This window comes from Elgaria multicarinata, chromosome 9 (assembly GCF_023053635.1).
Source record: "Elgaria multicarinata webbii isolate HBS135686 ecotype San Diego chromosome 9, rElgMul1.1.pri, whole genome shotgun sequence".
Taxonomy (NCBI): Eukaryota; Metazoa; Chordata; class Lepidosauria; order Squamata; family Anguidae; genus Elgaria; species Elgaria multicarinata.
Window position 1 is genome coordinate 10,649,406 of NC_086179.1, and position 18,881 is coordinate 10,668,286.

Here is an 18,881-nt window from a genome sequence, read left to right on the forward strand (position 1 = left end):
ATTGTGTTATAGGCCCCTTCCAATGCTACTATTCTATAATTCTGCGGCCATAGCTAGATGGGGTGAAATCCCGGGGCGATCCCCAGGATGATGCACAGGGGATCCCGGAATCAGGGAGGGATGATCTCTCCCTTGCCCCGGGATCTCACCCTACCCTTGAGGCCTGGTTTTTCCATGGTCTCGGGCCCAAGACCATGGAAGATGTGGCTGGGCGTCACAATTTGTCCCAGCTACTCGCAAGCGCAATGTTCTCCCTCTGTGGTCATCGCATGTTGTGTTTAAACAGAGGTAGGATCTCGCGATAAAAACATCGTGAGATATTCACCCCTCCATTACGCACTAACAGGTAGGTCTAGCTAAGGCCTATGATTCTTTTGAGAACTGGTTGGATGTTTGGCAGTTTGACTGGACTGAAGTATACCACGACTTTTTGATGGGTTGTCAGTCAGTCAATTTATTGAGTTACAAGCCGTTAGCCATTATACACAAGTTATAAAAGAGAACAGTTTACAAACCATTGTAACATTGTATACAGAGTGCAGTCTTGCAAACCATTGACGGAACAGTTGAAGAAAGCTCCAGAGATGTACAAGCTGAAACCAACCAGGAATAGTACAGTTAGCTTGCAAAGTTCTGGAGTTGTGAAACTTTGAGCAATAAAGAAGAAAAAATTCAGTTGATTTGGAAACACATTTCAGGGAAAACCTGGAATATTCCATAGCTAATCCTAAGGCTTCAATTAATAAAGACATGGATGGGGATGAATGTCTCAGTATAACGAGATGTAGCTTTCAATTGGATATTTCCTGGGTAATAGTTAGTTGATTTCTTGAAATAAGTTGGAACAACTAAGCAAAATCCAGTATTCAGGTTAACAAAAATGATTGGAAAGTTACATGAAAAGTAATTTGAATGTGGAGATTTGACAAGACTCATTGCAAGCACTAGACATGCTGCCATAGATTACCTTATCATTAAACTGTGGGTTTCATAAGATCTCGAAATGTATAAGCTATAGTGACAGGAGCTCTGTTTTCTATTTCATTCAGCCACAGTAGGGTAGAAGCATCCAGAAATTTCCAGAAGCAAGGGTGGATAGTTACTGGGCAAAGTACAGTTTTTTCTATGAGTTGGAAATTGTCTGTGCTGTTGACAAAGTTCATAATTTAAAACTGAATACAGAGCAAAGCTACTCGATTGTTCAAATAGACTCTATGGATGAGAGAGCTCCGGCTATTGGGCGGTATAGAAATGTAATAAATAAATAAATAAATAATTTTGATGAGATACACAAGTTCTTGGGTCTATAAACATAAAACAATAAAATGCATAGTGATGGGTTGAGCCTTCCTTGATATTCAGTTTTATTTTTGTTACCTGCTAGCTTCTGTCAATTTATAGAAAGGTGGCCTATGCATCTTTGAATGAATACATATGAATACATAAAACAAAATGTTAAACAAAAGGTTTCATGGAGGAAAATGTGTGTCCTTTGATTTCACAAACATTTGGATCCCCAAATAGCCCGTTTTAATTCTTTTCACAGAAATTATTTGAGGAAAACTGTGACTCACTTACTGTCCATGGGATAAACACTGTGTATTTTCAGTGTATTTTCAGCCATATAAACCGACATAGAATGAGAGAAAAAGAGAGAAGGAGGCCTTGAGATTTTATTTCCAGCCAATTATTCTACTTTACCTAGGAAAATTAATGGGAACAATCTAATTATTCTTCATGGGGAAAAAGTGTATTATTCCCCCCTCCTCCATTTTTTTTTAAAAAAACTCAGATATTTCTTTTTATTCTACCCCTGCAATGAAAGTTTAATGAGGCATATTTGCTTGTTTCCATGGTATTTCAAAGAAGGATTATTTGATGGCGGCAAAAGGATGGTATAGCATTAAAGCACAGGGTCTGGATTTTGTTTTGTGTTTAAATAAGAAACAGACCTCATTGTCTACAGATTAACTGGAAAGGATATAGTCAAATGCTTACTTCTAATGAGTTACTACAGTCTGTATTGCTGTATACAGAGTTCAGGACACGGAATAACGGGCTCAAGTTAAAGGAAGCCAGATTCCAGCTGGACATCAGGAAAAACTTCCTGACTGTTAGAGCAGTACAGCAATAGAATCAGTTACCTAGGGAGGTTGTGGGCTCTCCCACACTAGAGGCCTTCAAGAGGCAGCTGGACAACCATCTGTCAGGGATGCTTTAGGGTGGATTCCTGCACTGAGCAGGGGGTTGGACTCGAGGGCCTTGTAGGCCCCTTCCAACTCTGCTATTCTGTGATTCTATGATTCTATGATCTCAAATATCATGTTTCATGACTGAGGTGGGGGAGTACTGTCCTTTTTGTTTCAATGGGATGTGTGTGTGTTCAATCCGCTTTTCGATGTGAATCTACCAACCAGGAAGCAGAGGTAATACTTGCCTCATGTTTGATTTGCATGACAAATTTATTATTGTTTGTTTTTATTGATATCTATGCTGCCCAATAAATAAAGCTCTCTGGGAAGTTCAGAACAAGTCATAAAATGCAACTTCATATTTATTTATTTATTTATTTATTTCAAACATTTCTTGACTGCCTTTCAGAGCCGAAGCCCTCACAAGGCGGCCTACAAAAATAAAATACATAAAATCTTAAAAGCAATAAAATATTAAAAATATTAAAAGAAATAAAACAGCAATTAAAAAAATAAAACCAACAATAAAACCAGTGGGAACAACAATAGCAGCAATAATAACAATTACAGCAAAAACAATATTCATCATGGGAAGGCCATCGTAAAATAAAATGTTTTTAAGGCCTTCTTGAAAGCCTGCAAAGGTGGTAGGGTGACCATATGAAAAGGATGACAGGGCTCCTGTATCTTTAACAGTTGCATAGAAAAGGGAATTTCAGCAGGTGTCATTTGTATATATGGAGAACCTGGTGGAATTCCCTCTTCATCCCCCTTCAGTTAAAGCTGAAGGAGCTATACTAGAGTGACCAGATTTAAAAGAGGGCACGGCTCCTGCAGCTTTGACTATTGTGATGAAGAGGGAATTTCACCAGGTTCTCCAAATATACAAATGACAGCTGCTGAAATTTCCTTTTCAGTACAACTGTTAACGATACAGGAGCCCTGTCATCCTTTTCAGACTTTATACTGTTAGTTTTACCCTACCCTGTGCCTGTTTGCATTCTCTTCCCCTCCTTATTTTTTTACTAGGATTTTATTAGATTGTAAGCCTATGCGGCAGAGTCTTGCTATTTACTGTTTTACTCTGTACAGCACCATGTACATTGATGGTGCTATATAAATAAATAATAATAATAGTAATAATAATAATAATAATAATAATAATAATAATAATAATAATAATAATAATAATATCGTCACCCTAAAAGATGGTGCATGGCGGACCTCTGATGGGAGTTTGTTCCGGAGGTTTGGGGCCACCACAGAGAAGGCCCTCTCCTGTGTAGACACCCACCTAACTGCACTCACAGTTGGGCAAATGATTAGGACCTCTCTTCCTGATCTTAAAGTGCAGGCAGGCTGATATGGATGAAACACATTATAAATATTTAGAAGTTTGAAACTGCAGTATGATATATATAATTACAAAGCCTGGCAGTAAGGCGCAGGTTCAAAATAGAGAAACAGATTTCGAACAAGAGGAACTGAAAGATTAATATGCCTGGGCAAAATAAGAAGGTTGTCACCACTCGGAATCTCATTCCACATCAGGAATGCCACAACAGAAAAAGGGGGAAATCTTACAAGGCCTGAGGTCTTCTCCGGCTTGGATTAAATTTTAACCCAGGGAACTTTTTCTCTCAAATCCCCTTCCAAGGCTCTTTCTACCTTCCCTCCTGGGTCCCAATCCTTCAAACTATCTCCTCCTTCTTTTTAAACCCCATTTACATGGTGGCATGGAGTTGCAGAAGTTTTACTGTTTGCTGTCAGATATATATATATATAGAGAGAGAGAGAGAGAGAGAGAGAGAGAGAGAGTTTAAAGTAGGGTGACCATATGAAAAGGAGGACAGGGCTCCTGTATCTTTAACAGTAGCATAGAAAAGGGAATTTCAGCAGGTGTCATTTGTATATATGGGGAACCTGGGGAAATTTCCTCTTCATCACAATAGTTAAAACTGCAGGAACTATACTAGAGTGACCAGATTTAAAAGAGGGCAGGGCACCTGTAGCTTTAACCAGTGTGATGAAGACGAAATTTCCCCAGGTTCCCCATATATACAAATGACACCTGCTGAAATTCCCTTTTCGTAACAACTGTTAAAGATACAGGAGCCCTGTCCTCCTTTTGATATGGTCACCCTAGTATAAAGTGCCATTCGGACTTTGGATGGTAAGTGGTTAATGCTGTTGGGAGGGGGACCGAGTGAAATGAATGTGAAGAGAATGCTGATTAGCTGGTGGTTCAAAGGTTTGGATTGGCAGTTAGCAGTGAGAGGGAGGAGTTAGAAAAGAGCAGTAGAGTGAATGTGTAAGATACAGAGAGTCTAGTTTTGTCTGCATAAGGGGTTAGTACAGTGTAGGATCAATGTGTTTTATTATTGGGGGAAGTGAATGGGAGGACATAGTGTAGATTAGTGAGTAGAGTACGCAGGGTTAAATATGAAACTGCTCTGAAACGAATGAAACCACAAGCTTTGAAAACACCCTAACCTTACTTATTGTTAAAAAAAAATCTCCTTTTTCATAAACTGGATTGGATTCTTGATGTACAGCGTTCTATGGTGGGAGCAGTGAAGGACAAGGGTAAATAGGGAGTGTAGGGCCTTAGGTAGACCTACCTGTTATTGCACGATGGAAGGGTGAAGATCTCGCAATGTTTTCATCGTGAGATTCCCCCCTCTGTTTACATGCGGCGTGCGACGACCTCAGAGATAGAGGCATCACACCCACCATTTTTTATTTTTAAAGAGGCAGCAGCGCACAAACAGTCGTGCGCAGAAAGTTGGTGGGTTTTTTAAAAAAATTATTTTCCCGCTCCTACACCCCATTCCCAATGGCTGCAGAGCTCCTCAGGAGCGTTGCACCCCATGCGTGGGTCCTGGCTGCCCGCGAGGAGCCAGGACAAACCACAGTGCCCGGCCACACGTTCCACGTTCTCGGGCTTAGCCCGAGATTATGGAAAAAATGGGCCTAAAGGGTAAGGCGAGATCATCCTTCCCTGATCCTGGGATAAAGCCCTGTCTAGCTATGGCCTTGGACTGGTGTCTGTAGGGTCAGAAAAGGGTAAGTGAGTCACAGACCCAGTGAACAGCATTCTGATGACTTGTCCCCTAGTTGGGATCCTTTGATTATATAGAAAGGAATAAAGGAAGACCAAAGGGGGTCATCACACAGAGTGAGGAAATGAGGCGGGCCTCTCCCTCCTTCCTTCCACTTTCTGGGGGACCGTTGACCAGATCTACGCCAAGTAGGATATGACACAGCTTGAAAACTGTATATGCAGTGTGTCCTGGGCCCCAACAGTTGTCACTACTGTTATGAACCATTTTAAAGCAGTAGTGTAGATCCTGCCATGATTTATTGAAATCATTTTAGCTGTTTACATTTTAAAAAAAAACTGTTAAAAAATTTCGACTGTTTTTTTATCCAGTTGTATTTTGTAATTTTATGTATTGTTGCAAACTGCCAAGAGAGTTTTGGCTACGGAGCAGCAGAGAAATTAATTAAATAATTAAGGAGGGTCTGGAAGATCAGCATGGGTGGTTGGTAGGCACTGAGAGCCACAGCAGTGGGGCATCGGTTATGTTGAGTTTGGGTTGGCTTAGAATTAAAATGAGCTGATTCTCATCTTTGGGTGGAAATAGATTGGCTGGTTTGTCAGCCAACGAGTGGAAGTTGTAGAAGGGGTAAGAACTCACCCGTCTCTGGTCTAGTCCAAACATCACCCGGAATGTTCAGAAACGGATGCAAGCGATTTTGCAAACAATTCATGCTCATGACATATTTCGAGTGCTTCACTCCTCAGTCATGTAAACACGTTTCATTCTGAAACACTGAGAGAGAGAAATAATAATCAAAAAAATAGAAGCTCAATCGACGAAAGCGTTAAATGATTACTCCACTCTAACCACTTGAAAACTGCTCGGCATGGGCTGGGCTGGGCTCCAAAACCCATTGTCATCCGTGAGACAACCTGTAGTTTTAAATGACTAGGCTGTCAGTTCGACTGCTCTGTGCAGTTGCTTTTTCTGCTTTATTGAATAGTAACAATAACGTGGCAAACAGCATGTTATTTCCAACTCTCTCTCTTTCTCTCTCTCTCTCTCTTTAAATCTTTGAACTACTTATCTTGCGGCTTATATTTAGCCCCGCAATTAAATTTTCATTTGGAGTTTTAATCGTGTCAATGGGTTTTGAGTGACGCTTTGCAAACCTCCTTCGACTTTTCCACATGACTGAGTAATGGCATTTATTATTAGTGACTCATAGGGTGTTTTTTCTCAACATATAGATTCTGGAAGATTAATAAGAATGTCTAGAACCATGTTTTGATTTCCCCCTTTATGAGCATTCTATTTCAGGATGGTGTATATGGCATTTTATTATTATTATTATTATTATTATTATTATTATTATTATTATTATTTATTTATTTATAAAGCACCATCAATGTACATGGTGCTGTACAGAGTAAAACAGTAAATAGCAAGGCCCTGCCGCATAGGCTTACAATCTAATAAAATCATAGTAAAACAATAAGGAGGGGAAGAGAAGGCAAACAGGCACAGGGTAGGGTAAGCAGGCACAGGGTAGGGTAAAACTAACAGTATAAAGTCTGCACAACATCAAGTTTTAAAAGCTTTAGGAAAAAGAAAAGTTTTTAGTTGAGCTTTAAAAGCTGCGATTGAACTTGTAGTTCTCAAATGTTCTGGAAGAGCGTTCCAGGCGTAAGTAGGACTTGTTCCAGGACTTGTGTTGTATAGTGGCTGAGCCAGGAAGGGCCTAGTTGAAATACCACAAAATAACGCAGTAGATTGAGGCCTAGTCCTCACTGAAGTGGCAAACCTGAGAATTTTAAGATGTTGTGATTGTTATTTTAATATTTTATTGGTTATATATGCTCTTTTAGCTAATTGCATGTATTATATTTTATTTAGTGTTGTTCCCTGCCTTGATCCAGAGAGAGAGGCGGATAATAAATTATTATTATTACTAGCTGTACCCTGCCACGCGTTGCTGTGGCTCAGTCTGGTTAAATTGAAAAGAAAGAAAAGACAAAGTGGATGTTTCTAATATGTTTAATTTCACAATGCTTGTGGATATACAATATTTTTAGTTGTTCCATTGTCTGTGTAGATATAGAGATTGTCTGGTTTGCCGACTCTAGAACACGCAACATATAATTGTCCATGTGAGAAGCAATCTGTGTCTAGATCTAAACCGCACAATTCTAAAGATTGGCCCTGAGCTTTGTTGATGGTGATTGCAAACGCCAATCGAATTGGGAATTACAATCTCTTAAATTGAAATGGCATATCTGTTGGAATCATAGGAATGCGAGGAATGAGGACATCTTCACCTTTGAAAGGTCCTGTCAAGATCGTTCCTTCTATGACGTTGCTCAGTAATTTTTTTACTGCAAGCCACGTGCTGTTGCAAAGTTTTGGCTGGTTGATATTTCGCAACATGATAATTGGCATGCCGATTTTCAATTGCAGTACCTGCGGTGGCATCCCTGGCAGATCGAGTGAATTCAAAAATTCTGTTGGATAATTAACCGCTTCATCTGCTTCCACAACAGTGTCGATGGACTTGTATGTGACTGCCTCGCTTTGAATGTTAGATTGAATAATATTGTTAAGTTCGTAGACTTTTTGTTCTTGGCCGCAAGAATAGCTCATTCACTCAGCCAATCGTGATTCTTATAATTGGTTTGAATATTTGGAAATACTTTTTCAACCAATTCTTCTTTTGACGTCACTAAATTACAGAAGTTATGAGGTAATAAAATTCGTCCTGAGGTCAGATCAACCGGCACCTTTCCGTTCCCAATTTCCAGCAATTGACGTGAGAATATCTCAGCTGATCAATCGTTTTGCAGCTGGACATGCATATTTGTAGTTAATTTTAACGTCTTTACGTGTCGCCACAAAGTAGAGTATTTCAGGCAAGCATTTATTTTGTCCGCTGGTGTCGATCGAGGAATTACAGGTAATGTTTGCCTGAAATCTCCTGCAAGCAATATTAATGTGTTCCCAAATGGTCTGATGTTTCCACGCAAATCTTGCAATGATCTATCAAGAGCCTCGAGTGATTTTTTGTGTGCCATTGTGCATTCATCCCAAACAATAAGTTTGCATTTTTGTAATATTTTTCCCATGCCGGATGCTTTGGAAATGTTGCACGTGGGAGTTTCAATGAATTGTATGTTTAATGGCAATTTCAAAGCGGAATGAGCAGTTCTTCCACCAGGTAGCAATGTCGCAGCTATTCCGGACGACGCAAGAGCTAAGGCTATGTCATTTTGGGATCGAATTGCTGCCAGAATCAATCTAATTAGGAACGTTTTACCAGTTCCTCCTGGCGCATCTAAGAAGAAGATTTCTCCAATCCCGTTATTGATGGTTTTCATTATTTGATCGTAAATGCGTTTTTGCTCAAGCGTTAGCTTAGGAATATTTGATTGCACATACGACAAAAGATCATCCGTGTTGTAATTTTGGTCACGACGCAATTCTACATCGAACGAAGCAGCAACCGATTCGGTGATGGCATTCCCAATTGATTGAGAACTTTGTTTGCGATTTCTAAGCACAAATCTTCAATCATTATGAACGCTTCGTTGTAGATTTCTGGTGTGAAATCCATGTTTATATTTGACTTTCTCTCGCCTTCCTTCCACTCCATGCGTTTTAGCCTGCGCGGCACCCTAGGATCAGTTAGCCTGTCCGTGGCCTCTCCTTCAGAAGAATGTTGGCTCCCCACTGCCTCTGTGTGATTTGCCCTTGATGAAATAAGCTCTGGAGAGAGATCAGGACCAGCTGGAGGAGAACTGTCCCCCATTGGTGCAGACTGGCCTGCGTCTGGGGCCGACTCTCTACTTCAGAGTCTGATTCTGATTGATTACCTGAAACACCTTCTTCCAAAACAGGGGGATTAGGGCTAGACATGACAAAGGGCTTGCTTAGGAGATGCAACTCAGGCTGTGGGTCACAAACTGTTCTGTCCTCCAACTTACTCTTTCTGGTGCATGCCTCCCCACCTTCACCTTCTGACTGAAGGGGCTCAAATTCTGCAATGGAATCTACAGAATCAATGGATTATAGGATACTGTGAATCCAACCCATGGCTTCCACCTCAGACTGGCTTTTTCAAGTAGCATGGATTCCTTGGACTTGTGGGCGGTTTCCCCTGCCCCACTCCCTTGAATTTCATGCAAATTTAGCCATTAAAATATATCATCATCATTACCATCATCATCATCCCACTAGGTAAAAATACACATAGGCTAAAGCATGAAATGTGTGCTTTGGAGGGGTTGTGCATTTTGGGTGGATTTGGTTATTTTCACAAGCATGAATATGCACAACTTCAATTTTGCACAAATTCAGGAAAATGCAAAAAAAAAAAAATCTGATTCCACCATCGATTACACAACAGGATGAAAGGCACCTGACAGTCCATGAAATGCCGACAGAATGCAATTTGCAAAACCCTTACATCCCTAGTGCCATAGTGCCACCAGTCTCTTACTAATGGTAGGGCCGGCTCTGGAAGTCAGATCATTGGCCTATGTAACAAAGCATTTTCAACTCTGACTGGTAGCAGATCCTGAGGTCCTCTTATTACTTGAGTTGTTGTTATTATTATTAAAATGAGAATAAGACTGGAGGAATCTTTCCTTTCATCATTTCCCCAATAAGCATCCAGAGAGATTAATCGCCCAGCAATTAACTAGTGTGACTTTACCATCTTTCCTTCCTTCAGACAAAATTGGGTGGGCTTATTCCCCTTAAAGACTTTTACTTCATACTCAGTGTGCATTATTAAGAAGAAGAAAAAAGAACCCTCACACTTCCTTCTAAGCTTTGATGGACCTTGCATAACTCTGTTCATTATCAGTTAAGTATGCGCGCTAATTAGCATTTCTGTATTTAGAAGCAGAACCCACATTACCTTAACACTTTGTGGCGACGGTCGCCTAGCAACACAATTTCTACCCTACCATTTCGAAGAGCCTTTTCTTCGTATAGTACCTGAAATTTTATATATTGCAACCCAGGAAAGAAAAGAAAAGAAAAGGAACCCATGCAAACCCATAAGCAAGCACAAATGAAAGCACCAAGAGCAATCTAATAAAAAGTCTGTTATGAGAAAGCCATGTTGAACGAATAGGTTTTTAAGGCCCTCCTAAAAGCTGATTGGCACACTTCATATATGTTCTCATGCAGATTGAAAACCTGTGTGGGGGCTGCTACACCACTTTATATTGCAGGTGGGAGATTACACAAGGTAGGCAGATTTTGGAATACATTAATAGAAGAATATCTTCTAAATGACGTGAGGTACTGGTTCCTCTCTATTCGGCCCTGGTTAGGCCTCATCTAGAGTATTGTGTCCAGTTCCGGGTGACACACTTCAAGAAGGATGCAGACAAGCTGGAGCGTGTTCAGAGGAGGGCAGTCAGGATGATCAGGGGTCTGGAAACAAAGCCCTATGAGGAGAGATTGAAAGAACTGTGTATGTTTAACCTGGAGAAGAGAAGACTGAGGGGAGGCATGATAGCACTCTTCAAATAATTGAAATGTTGTCACACAGAGGAGGGCCAGGATCTCTTCTTCATCATCCCAGAGTGCAGGACACAGAATAACGGGCTGAAGTTACAGGAAGCAATCCTGCTTTATAGTAACATTGAAGTGCACTAATAAGTGTTGGGGCACATTACATGCTCCGTATACTGCTTTCATAGGGCGTGCCTAGATGGGGCGATATCTCAGTGATCACCCCAGGATCATCCCTGTGCATCATCCCTGTGCATGATGCACAGGGCATCACAGGGGCAGGGAGGGACAATCCCTCCCTTGGCCTGGGTATCACCCTATATTTTTATATCAATTTTTCTGTAGTCTCAGGATGATCCTGTGACCATGGAACATGTGGCCTGCCGTCACAGTTTTGTCCCAGCTCTTCACGAGTAACCACAATGAGCATGTGGGCCAGAACTCCTCAAGAGCTCTGTGCCCATCGGGGTGGGGGTGGTTGGGAGTTGTTTTGTTTTTTTAAAAAACAACTTACATTTTTCACTGGAGCACTCATAAGCCTTCTCAGATTAAAAATAAAACTAAAAAAAAAAATGGCGGCCATGACATCTATTCAGCCCTGGTTAGGACTCCTCTAGAGTATTGTGTCCAGTTCTGGGCTCCACAATTCAAGAAGGATGCAGACAAGCTGGAGTGTGTTCAGAGGGGGGAGACAAGGATGATCAGGGGTCTGGAAACAAAGCCCTATGAAGAGAAACTGAAAGAACTGGGCATGTTTAGCCTGGAGAAGAGAAGATTGAGGGGAGACATGATAGCACTCTTCAAATACTTGAAAGGTTGTCACACAGAGGAGGGCCAGGATCTCTTCTCGATCCTCCCAGAGTGCAGGACATGGAATAACGGGCTCAAGTTAAAGGAAGCCAGGTTCCAGCTGGACATCAGGAAAAACATCCTGACTGTTAGAGCAGTACAACCATGGAATCAGTTACCTAGGGAGGTTGTGGGCTCTCCCACACTAGAGGCCTTCAAGAGGCAGCTGGACAATCATCTGTCAGGGATGCTTTAGGGTGGATTCCTGCATTGAGCAGGGGGTTGGACTCAATGGCCTTGTAGGCCCCTTCCAACTCTGCTATTCTATGATTCTATTATTCTCCCTGAGACATTGCGCGCCATGTGTAGACAAGGGGGATGATCTTGTAATCATAAAATCACGAGATCATACCCCTCCTCTCACCTTGTCTAGACATGCCCATAGTGTTATTTCCTGCTTTTTATTCCTCATTACCCAAAAATGCTGCAACAAACGTCACTGTGTGTCCTATGAGGTATAAAGGTGCAAGAGGAATAAAGCATTACCATGATTCGACACAAGGTGTAGATCTGGCCTCATTGCATAGTGTCAGGGAGCAAACGTCTAGCACTAGAACTAGTACTTAACAATGCAAACCTATACATGTCTACTTAAAAATCAGTCAAACTGAGTTCAATGAAGCTTACTCTCCAGTAAGTGGCTATAAGATCGCAGTCTAATTTGCAATCCAATACAGTGGAGGCTGGTGGCTCAGATTTCAGTGGGGCTGTGAATCCATTCTGGGTTTCAGTCAGAACCAGACAGAGTTCTGGTTCTGACTGAATAGCAACTCTGCAATAGAGTTGCTATTCAAGATGCTCAACCTATTTTGGGGGTAGGACTCTGGACCTTAGATAGTTCCTTTAGAGTTCTGACTGTTTCTGAAAGAAATCCAGAAATAGTTCACTGTCCCACAGCCACCACTGATCTGATTTGTAATGTAATAAAGCTGTTCCACATGTTTCTCTGTCTTCATTCAAGGGTGGAGACTTATTTAAAGGCATTTTCATGTGCATTGTTCTTAATGCCCTGAGAGCCACAATTTCCTTCATGCTAGGGATGGATGGACTCATCTCTGTCTATGGTGCTGGGTTCTTGTTGAATTGACACTGGCCAGCTGTGTTCAGTTCCTTGGATGAGCCAAGGAACAGTCCCCAGGCACCCAACAGCCACCCAACCGTAGGGTGACCATATGAAAAGGAGGACAGGGCTCCTGTATCTTTAACAGTTGCATAGAAAAGGGAATTTCAGCAGGTGTCATTTGTATATATGGAGAACCTGGTGAAATTCCCTCTTCATCACCACAGTTAAAGTGCAGGAGCTATACTAGAGTGACCAGATTTAAAAGAGGGCAGGGCACCTGCAGCTTTAACTGTTGTGATGAAGAGGAAAATTTGCCAGGTTCTCCATATATACAAATGACACCTGCTGAAATTCCAGTTTCAATACAACTGTTAAAGATACAGTAGCCCTGTCCTCCTTTTCATATGGTCACTCTACCCAACCCCCTCAGTTAGGCACCATTTTTTGGGGGGGGGGAATGGTGGCTCTGTTTTCCCCATCCATATAATGTTGGATTATGCACCCCTCTCCCTGGGTAAATAAATCTGTTAGGTTTGGTTTCACCCTCAGATATTTTTGTCCCAAATATGGAAACTTTGTGAATTTTGTTAAATTCTTATCAAAACCAAACTGAAGCAAACAAACAAACAAAAAACTCACCCATTCATAGCTTAGGGTGATTCTTAGGTTTTTGTTCATAGACTGCATCCGTACGAAACAACACTTCGTAACATTTTTGGTTTCAACAAAAATTAGGTGTAAAAAACAATCTTATATTTAACAATCTGGTACTTAACCCTGTCATAAGAATCAAGTTTTTTTAAATGATCTCTTAAAGTTGGCTTTTAAAAACAAACTCTGAAGTCCTTTTTATTTATTTATTATAAAAGGCCAGCTGAAGACCTTTTTTATTCTCTCAGTATTTTAACACTTAATTTTAACTTAAATTTAAATGTTACTGTTCTAACTCTGTATTTTAATCTTATATCAATTTTTGCAGCGTGGTTTTATCCTGGTTGTGCTTTTTATACTGTATTTTGTATTTGTGTTTTTAACCTGTTGGTTGTTTTATTATGGTTTTAATTTTTGTGAACCGCACAGAGAGCTTTGGCTATTGGTCAGTATAAAAATGTAATAAATAAATAAATACTCTGGAAATGTTCTCAATGCAAAAGTCAAACTTAGAATAATGAAATTTTACTGGTTCTGGATTTGTTCATTTACACACCCCACACCCTATTGTAGCAGTTGCCTGAATCTTATCTTAACTCTTCTGAATTAGTCTTCCTCTAGAGTCCTCCTGTGCTGGTGGAATGGCTTTTTGAAGGCTGATCCTTTCTAATCCCATTTTGTCATTGTTATTTGGAGCTATGTTTCTAGAGTGTTCTACCTCCAACTTTGAAGCCATCCATCTGCTTGACGAAGCAGATGCTGTTTATCATTTTCTGTGCCTTTCCGCAGCTGCTGTTAGTTCTCACAGTCAATGAGAAACATTAGTTATAAAAGCTAAAAACCTTTGTCAAATCAGAACAGCAAAAGAAGACATCAAACCCTTTCAGGAGTATATCAAAATGGACCCTTCCATTGGCACATGTGCAGGTCTCCTTTGGTGGAGAACTATATTTATGCATGAGCCTTGTTTGCTTCCTTAGAAATCTATATATTATATCCATATCTGTCAGCCTGACAAATGGTTTAGCCAATATGCCAAAGAAAAAGAATGAACAGGGATTTTAATGGTCTGTGTATTGAAATATCCAGTGAGCAACACATTAACCATTTGCGCTTAATACTAAATCCAGGTTTTACCGCAAGATGTAGCGATGTCCACCATGCCACAAGTTGTAGTGATGGGCACCAATTTGGATGGCTTTACAAGGGGGTTGGATAAATTCCTGGAAGAGAAGTCTATCAATGGCTACTGGCCCTGATGGCTATGTGTTAACACCAGTATCCGAAGCAGTAAGCCTATATGCACCACTTGCTGGGGAACATGGGTGGGAGGGTGCTGTTGCACCGTGTCCTGCTTGTTCATCCCTGGCCAATGGCTGGTTGGCCACTGTGTGAACAGAGTGCTGGACTAGATGGCCCCTTGGTCTGATCCAGCATCCGGGCACTTCTTATTTTCTTATGTACATGGTAATTCAGTTCAGTGAATTGACCACATTTGACAAGAGAACTTAGGACAATGGGAAATAAGTAGGCTAATACTTTATTCCACACTTAACTTTTCAAACAGCAGTGAGTTACTTCCATATTAACTTCATCTCCAAATTACAGATGTGTTAATCAGCAAAGCTTCAAATGCCATCTCAAAGCTTGTTCTGACTTCAGGTCATATCAGGTTGTGAGCTTGCTTTTTATTTATTTTTCACATGAGCATCTGTGTGTATTTTTCTGCATATTTCCCCGAATGTACACATCCATTGGTCACATTTTTGAAATGTATGCAACCCCATTGATCAAATCATATTTGTGCTCATTTCCCCCCGCCCCCAAAAGTGCATATTGGATATGCTTAGGTTTGCATCATCTTTTTCTTCTTCCCAATCAAATGCAGGCCCATGTTGAAATCTCGGAGCACGTGTCTAAACTCTGTGATAGGTGTGTCATAGGTCAATAGATGGAGAAGCAGTCGCTTAAGTATGTAGGGTGTAAGCTGAGATGTCAAGAGCACTGGAGAGCTGAAGATATATTGGTGCTCCATCTGACATGTCCGTATTAATGCTCCGGAAAGCTCGTAGACATTGTCAGTGATGCTGGCTCACGTTGCTTACTCCACCAGAACCATCCATCAATCAAACAGGGTCCTGATGAGGCTGCTTTGCTCAATGTCTTGGAGGGGATGGATTATTCACTCGGAAGAGACTCCATGAAAAAAACAAGCAGTAGGTGCTTTGCAATCCACCTCCCCCTGATTTGTGCTAGCCCTGATTCGAGGTGACTTGCGAGCCAACTGTGGGAGAAGGGCAAAAGTTCCTTCCTTCCACCTCTGCTTGGGCTAACACTCCTATTATGGCCTGTCAATCCATGTCTCCGTCTTGGGTTAAGCCGTCAAAGGGCTGTAATAGATGCTTTCATGTAAAAATGGAAAGCGGTGACGTTGGTGTCAGATCAAGTGCTTTAGCTTTCCCAGGTGATGAATCAAAATGTCAAAACGGGTGACAGGAAGCAAGGAGCTGTTTCAGCAGGAGAAAGACGCGAGACGGCGCCTTCCACGGAAAGTGGTCAGCGAGGGAGCAGGCCTCTTCCAAGGCGCTTACTGTCCTTTCGAGCACAGAGCATTGATCGTGCGACATCTCACTTTAAAGGGCAATCGGCTTTTGACACGGACATTGGAGGAATGCACTTGCACGTTCAGGTACATTTAAACTGCTCAAAGACAAATAGGCTGGGCTGCCCACAGGCACCTGATTTGAACGGATGGTGTCCAGATTGTGTTCCAGAGAACTCTTTGGGCACCTGCTAGGAGACGTTTGATGAAAAGATCAGGAGGGAGGAGGGAACCACCTCAATGCCCAGGCAGGGCAAGAAGAGGGTTTGGAAATTGGGAGGTCCCCACTTGCTCACCCACCCCTCATTTTCCATTGCAAAGTGTGGCCACAAAGGAGCATTGGTTGTTTTCAGTGAGATACCAGAGGACTCAAACCAGAGGCTGTGGTAGCAAACTTCTGATGCCTTATGGCCTGTGCCACAGGGACAGCTCTTAGGAGGAGGGAGCTATTGGCTTGCTATAGGCTGTGCTGCAGCGCCAGCAAGAGAATGGCCAAAAGGGGGCACTGTAGCTTATGAGTTGTGCCATACCAGGTGACCTGGACAGCCAATAGGGGCCTGGCCGGACCAATATAACCATGTCTTTCAGCTTGCTTTCTCTGTCCTTATTCATGCCCCTGTGAATAAGGATGTTGGAGAAATCAGGAATGGATTCAAATATGGATATGTACAAATTCAACCTGTGGGTTCTTACGTTGACCAGCCTTTTCTGAGTCAGTGGATTCCATGGATTTATGGACCTCTTTTTTGAATTGGGGGGGGGGAATTTGCACTAGTGCACATCAGCACTAATGTGCATTAACTCATGTGCATTAGTGAATTTGTCCAAATGTGCAAATTAGTGCTAATGCAAATGAGCACAAGTAGAATGAAATCCTGTTTTGCTTGTTGTTGTTGTTGTTGTTGTTTTAGGAAAATGCAATTCTGTCAATGAGCAGATGCCAGAATAAAAGATGCCAGACAGAATCCACAAAGCACAAACAGAAGAGATTTGACGAATTCTCGACAACCTTTCCTGTGACTTTTACACTCTGCCCCAGACTACCACCTTTGGGGGATCTGGACATCTTTCTGACCTTGATGACACGCATGCCTCCAGCCCCTCTCTTTGGTAACCACTCTGCCCCAGACTACCACCTTTGGGGGATCTGGACATTTTTCTGACCTTGATGACACGCATGCCTCCAGCCCCTCTCTTTGGTAACCACTCTGCCCCAGACTACCACCTTTGGGGGATCTGGACATCTTTCTGACCTTGATGACACGCATGCCTCCAGCCCCTCTCTTTGGTAACCACTCTGCCCCAGACTACCACCTTTGGGGGATCTGGACATCTTTCTGACCTTGATGACACGCATGCCTCCAGCCCCTCTCTTTGGTAACCACTCTGCCCCAGACTACCACCTTTGGGGGATCTGGACATCTTTCTGACCTTGATGACACGCATGCCTCCAGCCCCTCTCTTTGGTAACCACTCTGCCCCAGACTACCACCTTTGGGGGATCTGGACATCTTTCTGACCTTGATGACACGCATGCCTCCAGCCCCTCTCTTTGGTAACCACTCTGCCCCAGACTACCACCTTTGGGGGATCTGGACATCTTTCTGACCTTGATGACACGCATGCCTCCAGCTCCTCTCTTTGGTAACCACTCTGCCCCAGACTACCACCTTTGGGGGATCTGGACATCTTTCTGACCTTGATGACACACATGCCTCCAGCCCCTCTCTTTGGTAACCACTCTGCCCCAGACTACCACCTTTGGGGGATCTGGACATCTTTCTGACCTTGATGACACGCATGCCTCCAGCCCCTCTCTTTGGTAACCACTCTGCCCCAGACTACCACCTTTGGGGGATCTGGACATCTTTCTGACCTTGATGACACACATGCCTCCAGCTCCTCTCTTTGGTAACCACTCTGCCCCAGACTACCACCTTTGGGGATTTGGACATTTTTCTGACCTTGATGACACGCATGCCTCCAGCCCCTCTCTTTGGTAACCACTCTGCCCCAGACTACCACCTTTGGGGGATCTGGACATCTTTCTGACCTTGATGACACGCATGCCTCCAGCCCCTCTCTTTGGTAACCACTCTGCCCCAGACTACCACCTTTGGGGGATCTGGACATCTTTCTGACCTTGATGACATGCATGCCTCCAGCCCCTCTCTTTGGTAACCACTCTGCCCCAGACTACCACCTTTGGGGATTTGGACATTTTTCTGACCTTGATGACACGCATGCCTCCAGCCCCTCTCTTTGGTAACCACTCTGCCCCAGACTACCACCTTTGGGGGATCTGGACATCTTTCTGACCTTGATGACACGCATGCCTCCAGCTCCTCTCTTTGGTAACCACTCTGCCCCAGACTACCACCTTTGGGGATTTGGACATTTTTCTGACCTTGATGACACGCATGCCTCCAGCCCCTCTCTTTGGTAACCACTCTGCCCCAGACTACCACCTTTGGGGGATCTGGACATCTTTCTGACCTTGATGACACGCATGCCTCCAGCCCCTCTCTTTGGTAACCACTCTGCCCCAGACTACCACCTTTGGGGGATCTGGACATCTTTCTGACCTTGATGACATGCATGCCTCCAGCCCCTCTCTTTGGTAACCACTCTGCCCCAGACTACCACCTTTGGGGATCTGGACCTCAGCCTGACCTGGCTCTGCCATTTTCTTTGGCCCTGATGAGAGGCTTGACCCCCTGGGGGGCCAGGTTTTCCAGATGTGTTCTCCATTACACTGCATCAAACCATTAGTTCAGTGGGCTCAGTATTATCGACTCCAGGTAGCAATTGCTCTCTAAGGCGAAGGTGGGGAACCTGTGGTTGTACTACCCAGTTGAATTTTAAGATGCCTTTTAATACTGTGCTGCTTTTAATCATGTATTATTTTTAAATGTTTTAATCAATTATATGTATTTTATGGCATTCGCATTTGTGTTGTG